The sequence below is a fragment of the Cydia amplana genome, chromosome 5 (genome assembly GCF_948474715.1).
Source record: "Cydia amplana chromosome 5, ilCydAmpl1.1, whole genome shotgun sequence".
In the NCBI taxonomy this organism is placed as follows: domain Eukaryota; kingdom Metazoa; phylum Arthropoda; class Insecta; order Lepidoptera; family Tortricidae; genus Cydia; species Cydia amplana.
In genome coordinates, this window is record NC_086073.1 from 18,939,211 (window position 1) to 18,947,433 (window position 8,223).

The window sequence follows — 8,223 nt, forward strand, 5'->3', positions numbered from 1 at the left end:
TTAAAAGAGGAAGACTGTCTGACCACAGCTGGTGCAATGCAATCCAGCAGAAATCGGATTCGGATTCGTCGGATTTGGGTCCGGGACGGAGCTTCCGGCGCTTCGTTTTCTATGGAAAGCATCATGTGATCAGCCGTCATACAAATTACATGTCGGACGCCTAGGCTCGGGCCCGGCTCGGTCTAGCGTGAGTCATTTACTCTTAAATAAATAAATAAAATACTTACGGTCCATCACGGCATCACATCACCCACATGCATTGCATAATGCAAACACTAGACCACCAAGAGATGTAAGTAGCCGTTAGCCAACTGTAATGATTATAACTGTATCGAAATTAGAGATGCCCCGAATAGTGGTTTTGGCCGAATACCGAATACCGAATATTCGGCCCTTCTCTCGGCCGAACACCGAATATTCGGCGACAGAATATTCGGCATGACATGCGAACATTTTGAGTCACAATTATTATGAAAACTGATCACCAACAAAGCTCAACGTTAGATGACGTTAGCTAAGATATATTTTTATTGAACAGAATTAATGAATAGAGCCAAACAAATTAGACTCATGATAAAAATAAAATGTTTTTCAACCAACAAATGCTCAAAAAATGGTCTTCGTATTAAACAACTTTCCAAGAACACATTCTAAATATACCAACATAGTTTTTGGTTATTTTTATTGTGCAATTTTTCTTTTTAAGTAGGTGCAACAGATATTCGGTTTTCGGCCGAATAGTAGGCAACATTCGGCCGAATACCGAATATTCGGCAAAGTAGCCGAATAGGCCGAATACCGAATAGTTGCCGAATATTCGTGGCATCTCTAATCGAAATTTATTCGACCGCTTGTGTGTGTTAGTTTTCATTTTCTATGTTATGTTGCGTTGTTTTTGATGAGCCGTGTTACTTTGATAACCTGTATCTCGTTTTATGTGTTGCAAGTTGCAAACTATATTTAAAAAAACTTTATTGTAAATAACCAACCTAAAGTGTGACCAATAAAAGTCTGCAGCGATTTCGATAGCAAATGCATAGCAATGGCAAGTGTTATTTATATCGTGATAATGTCATAGAAGTTTGGCGTTTAAAATAACAATATCAAAATGGTTGCAGAGTTTTCTCGGTGTAACTCTACCTACTAACGTAATCTAACACAATTAGGTTGCGTTGTTTCATCACAAAGTTCCTATGGCCACCTCCTGTCTCCATCATCAGATCAGCTCGATAGTACCATAATTATTGTATAATAAAAAAAACACATATTGGGTATTTGAATTACGGCATTCTTTAAGAGCGATCCAAATTATTTACACATTTGTATTCTGTATCGTACGCAATCTAGGCAAGAAACAGTTTTTACGAAACGCCATACAAAAGGGAATCCTATTGAAGTGTTGTATTTTTGAATGACGTTTGACCCTCGGTCGTAGTTCGCCGAGTAATGCAAGCTTTGCAATTTCAAAACTAAGACAGGTGATTAACTGGTTTTTATTTCGTCAAAAGTTCAGAATTATTTTAATCAGATAATAAGTTTTTGGCAAAAATTTCATTTTTGGTACACGCTTTTATCGCTGACTGTACTTTTCTTACGACAGACAACTAATACTCATCGAGACAATTCTAAAAACCCCTAACACAATTAGGTTGCGTTGTTTCATCACAGAGTTCCTATGGTCACCTCCTGTCTCCATCATCAGATCAGCTCGATAGTACCATAATATTGCATTGTCACCCGACTTACATGTGTATGCAAAATTTCAGCTCAATCGGAAACCGGGAAGTGGATCAAATTTAACTTGCAAGATTCCATTACATGTTAGTTACATACAGGTCGACCTTATTAAAGCATGTTAAAAAAAGTTACGTTGTGCAAATATTCAAAGCTTTGTAAATAAATATTAACAATTTATATAATATGTGCGTTGAATATTTTAAAACTTTTTGCATATCTATGCTGAAATCTATAGGGTCTTACATAATTATAATGTTACCAAATCGTGTTACTTGTCCAGAAATTATCACAATAACTATTGTTCATTATGGTTATTCAAATGAGTTGACTTTCAAATTACCTGTTCACAATTTGTCAACAAAGATATGTAGCCGGTCGGCAACGGTGGCAATACTTGTTTGACTTATGAATTTATGACATGTAAATGTATGTTAATACTTGTGTATTTAAATTAACTTTTTCACTTACTTTTCGTTACACTTTATTTTTCGGTGCTCCTTCACGATATCATAATGCAGACGCATATGAAGGATATGGCGTAAATATTCGCTGTAAACTGGTAACTCTCGGTAGCTCAGTCGGTAGAATCTGATAGCTACGGGCTGGTATCCTGGAGCCGCGACTTGAGTCTCGCCCAGCACAGTGATGTTTTTTACACTTTTTCTTTATTTCTAAGAATTATTAATAAAATAATTTCAGCATAGCTAAATCATTTCCTAAAAAAAATTAACAAAATAATACCTACATACCTACGTTTTACCCCATAAATATTGCTTTCAAGCCGCCTAACGTTGGCCAATACCTCAAGGCAATAAGGATCATCAATTCAGTGCTTTGCTGACCTTCAAGTTTAGCCAAAAAATTTAGAACAGTCCCATGACATGACAAATGACAGTCTTTTGTTTCACTCTCATACACATCTATCATATCTGATTCCAAAATGACGGACTGATCTGAGAGCGTTATTACACCACGCGACTTTTGAGTCATAAATAGGCACAATGAGACTATTTAAATATGGCGGCAAAATATGACCTATTTGGAAACCTTAAAGTGTGTTTAATTATCTATTTCTCAATATATTTGAAGGTTCAAGAGTTAAACAGTTGCCGTTGCGTTGCCATATTAAACACTAAAATATAGGCAACAAGTAGGTAAGCCTAGAAGTTTCACAAAACTATAACAATAGATACAGTCGCCATCAGATATATCGGAGCAACCAAGGTTCTCACAAATATCTGAACACGCCTCTGTTGTCAAGGAGTTAAAGTGCGTATTCAGATATTTTTGAGCACCTCGGCCGCTCCGATATATCTGATGGCAACGGTATAGTATTATAACATGCTAAGTGCAGTCTGGTGCAACATGGGTGCACAATATTTATAGCAATTCATTTATTGAGTAGCATCAACATATATACTTGTGTGTTAAACATGACCTTAATTTATTTGTTGAAAACCACGCAAATTGATTATGTTTACAGAAATTACGTGCGACTTCTGAAGTCGCCCGTTTAGGTAGGTAGGTCTAGGCACCCGATAAGTTTCGGACGATTCTCAATACCGGTATTGTATTGTAATCCGATGTTGACCCTCAATACCGGAATTCTGGAATTATAACCGGCGGTATTAAAAATGACTATTTCATAATGTTTTTAAAGGTAAAATCAGTTAAAATAAATAGTATTTTAAGAAATAAATAAATATTCGCAAATATCGCAGTAGGTATATAAAAAAAAATACTTAAATAAGGCCAATTTATCGGTATCAGATTGGTAAATATCAGACCGATATCCCGGTACTTCGGAATTCCGAAATTCCGGTATTCATGCCCTAAAATAGACGGAGAGCTAGCCCCAAAAAATGGCACACGGTAATGGTATTGATAAGCAAAAAGTGAAAATAATACTTTTCTAATGACATTTCCACACTTTGCCTAGCTTAGACAAACACTTCCCATCTACTTGCCAAGTTTTACACTTGACTATCAAAATCACACGGCTCACTGTGTACACTTCACTTTATTATTATGTTATGTGACAATTAGCGTTAATTGTTTAAAATGAGCGCGCCACCATAATTGATGTTGGGTGGTAAAATGCCGCCTGATACTTATACCGGGAAAACAATAGTCATTTGTGAAACAAAAGAGAGCAAAGTTCGAAATAGTAGTTTATGCAACAGTGATATAATAAGGGTTCTTAAAATTCAAGGGTCGAAGTTACAAAACGAGACGTAGTCGAGTTTTGTAAAAAAAGACCCGAGAATTTTAAGAACCAATTATGAGCTGTTGCATACATTACTTTTTCTATGACAGCTGCAGCAAAAAAAAAAAAAAAAAAAATAAAAAAAAAAAGTTATTATTAAAAAAAAAGAGTTATTATTAAAAAAAAGAGTTATTATTTAAAAAAAAGAGTTATTATTTAAAAAAAAAAGAGTTATTATTGTAAATGAAAACATACCTCTTTCAATCAAGATGATCGGCACTTGTATCTTTAAAAAAAATAAAGCAGTTGTATTATACTCATAAGATGACTGCTAGCAGTCATCTTATGAGCCTATAGACAAAGCATTCAAATGACATTGCTTTAGATATCACTGTCAGTCATTTAATTGACACATTTAAGTGCTGGAGTAGAAAAAGTATTTTGAGTCCCGTGCATGCGAAAATTTCTATAATAGGTTCACAGCGTAGCGAGTGAATATAATTTAGCATCTTGAGGGCAGCAAAGGAATCATAAACACAAGATGTACTCGTAAATAAATAACTTTGATCTCGTGTAGCACATACGACTTTTCACTTTACCAATAGAAAGGTAACAAAAAGAAAGTAGAATACATATTATGCATTCAAAAAAAACACGGCTAAAGAAACACTTCAGTAGTATTTCTTGAGCGTACTTTAACTTTAAGTTAAAGTTAACAACTTCAACTTTAAGTTAACAATTTAGGCAAAAATATCGTTATTAATGGAATGGGGAGTTAATTATCAGAATTGAAATTGTACAACATATACATATACTTAACACCAAAAGATTAATAGCTTGTCGTAAAAAAAGTAAAAACCTACTTAGAAAGAACATTGCTCTAGAGCTAGAGCAGAAACGTATCATTTTCTGCACACTTTTTAGAACAACAAATACCCACTTTCAGAGCATAAGAAGTGAAAACACCATTTTACCGCTGCTGGCGTAAATGGTGCTTGTGAAAAAGCCTACAATGGGTTGGATAACAGTTGATACCATCGGCATTGTTCCCCGCTTGCAGGAAGTTACGTGCCGGGTTTTTACTGGGTACTGTTGGAAAAGGTATGGGAGTCCAAAACCACCCTGGAGTACAGAATCTTATATACTTTAACACATTCATTGCCACCCAGCCAAACAAGACATCCGCGCCAGGCCACAAAAATTTCGTCATATAAAGCTGTAGTACCACGATCCGATAGGGTTTTCGGCACTAAATGTGTTAAATGAGCAATTCTTTGTAAGCGAGCAAGTCTTAAATGCAATGCCCTTTGGCTTAGTAAATATCCCATCTATATGAAGGGTGTAGGTAAATAACGTTCTCGGATAGTACAAATCAATGATCACTTTGGAAGAACTTTAATCAATACATCGTATTATGACTCGAAAATCAAACACACTTAAACACATATGATTATAACGTACGTAATATTAACAACCACTGACTAATCTACCTCCCCCGATCACTAGAACTATCTTAAAGTCAATTCACAGTTTTGGCTTGGCCTAATCTACTGGTATGAATATGTACATTCTAGACCTTTTCTATAAGTAACAAATTCTAACCTAGACTTCTATAGAGTTCTACTGATATCGAAGTTTCTTATATTATAAATTATAAGTAGGGTACTCGTATTTGTCTTACCACATACATAATTTTTAACAAGGAATTAATCACTTATTATTTTGCTTACGGAATGTCATTGGTATTACGTGTTATACTAAAACAAGCGCGAAAATGGTAACCAGTTACGTATTTAATATAAAATAATGTTAATATTTAACATAGTAAAAAAAAAACTTTAATTTTCAATATAAATTGGTATATTTTTAAGTGATTATTATTCTGCCAGAACTTATTTATCTAAGAAATATGAATAACATCTAGAAATAGATAGAAAGCCGGGGGTATATTTAAATGACTAGCTAGCTTTTACATTAAATTCTTGGTCTTGCAAAGTGTAAAAATTGAAAATTGGAATGTGAAGTATATCTACCGATTAAATAAACAAATCATTACCTTTCACTTTAGTGCGTCTGTAAAAAAAAGGTTAACTATAAAACTTTTTTTTGCCAATTAGGAGACAGTGATAATCGTATAGCTGACCATCCGTAGCCCGTAGTTAGGTAAGTGTTACTTATTTTCCGGAATTCTCATAATAATTGAGATTATGAAACTTACGAATAAAACAGCACTGTAATGAAAAGTATGATTTGATGTAATAAGTGTAATATATGAGGCGTCGCGTACAAACTACGATAAGGTGCGTCCAGACCAGATGCTTGAATGCGCCTCGAATATCGCTCGCGCGATGCACGCACGACACACAGTCGCACCCAAAGAGTAAAATAAGTGGTCGCACCTCTCGCAAACTAATTACGCGAATGCATGTTCGCAGCGAATGTGTGGAGCATTAAGCCCCCTCCACACTCGCCCGCGATTCACGCACATAGTCTGGAGGGGGCTTATGAGACACGTGCAGCACGCGAATGCATTTAGGGGAATCTGGACGCACCTATATATAACGGCCCAAGATTTGGTCCAGCTTAGGTCCATAATAAGTCTTAATATTTGAACTCTAGCACAATACGGTTACAAGATACAAACACAACAAATTACAATCAAATCTTTGAAAGTAAAATTCTTGATAAATTATAGTAACTTATTACTAGCGCAAACCAATATTATCTGCATTTACAAATAACATCTTATTAATTAAGAGAAGTTACAAAAAAGTTGCTTTCTCTCTTTGAGAAGTTGACATTAATTAGATAACTACATATTTTAGTCTATATTACTTTTTAACTCAATAGCTACATGAGTCAAACAATAAGTATTAGTAAAATACTCAATGTTTTATGTAAGGATTTTAGTTGACAGATTTTGATAGATGTAATAATATTTAGTAAGACATTTAGCTAAATGATAAATATCGATGCGGCTGAATACAGTATCCATTTTTTTTGTTACCAGACCCACAAGATGGTTCTGTTATTGAGGTAGACACTATCTAAACTGCCTCGTACAATAATAATACAATAAACACATTCTAATACAAAACGAGGCCATTTTTTATATTTTTTATAGCGCCACTTTACAAGTTAAGCGAATTCAAAAATAAATACAGAAGCTCAATGAATTTATAATCATTATTACTTATATCTTAAAAATGTATTTAATAACATATTTTAACATTTATCACATCTTCTACAAGTTCTCTAATAACTCGATTTTACAAAACCCTACACATCACATTTACTATAATAAGGTCATAATTACCCGATTTTGTTTATTATATCTACTTATTCATTACTAACTAAAAGTATGGAAGTAGTTAAATTAGAATTATTCACTTAAATTATTGATATCACAAAAGAAAAACTAAATTGACTAGCTCAACTCAACTGAGATAATATTTCACAGTCAGATTATCATAACATTTAACATAAATTATAATCTTAATGTACCTACAGGTTTTTTTACTGATATACCAAAGGAAAGGCGTGTGAAAGTAAAAACTCTAGAGGATGCATCAACTTGGCACGAAAACTAAAGGACTACTACCCTAGCGTCACTTAACCAGTGGTAAAACAATAAACTTTAACGCCTTTCCTGTGAAACTAGGTTTCATATCCTCATTGTTAAGGCCTCTGCACACCGGGTGCGTGTGTGTAGAGGTGCACGTGCACGGCGGCCTAGCCAAGGTGATAATCGCTATCGCTTCGCCATCGAATCGCTTTGTGTCACTCTATCACTCTTCCATATTAGTGCGACAGTGACAGTTGCGTTTCGTTCGCTACAGGGCGTTAGCGATTGGCATGTTGTCTACGGGGCCAGATCCTTATGAGAGACGGCCCACCGCTTGCGTGACGTTTGCGTACACAGCGCCAACAATTTACGCGAACGTGCACGTCTATACACACGCACTTTTGTCCGTAGACAAGAGGCCCTAGATAATTAAACTCACAGTACTAGGTAAATGTTTATTTGGCCTAATAATACATACCTCCAATGCAGTCTACATTAACATAAACAAATTATTACTGCCGAATGGTTTAAATTAAACAAAAAAAATACCAAATTGGACATTGTATTATTAAGCATAAGTACTAATTCAGAGGGCCTACCGCGATAATTAAATTACTTTATCTGCATTTTAACGGCGATTACGATTTTCGTTTTTCGCGTCAGGCCCTCTGAATTGTTTTCAGAAAATGTGTAATAATAATCGGGCAGCACTGCG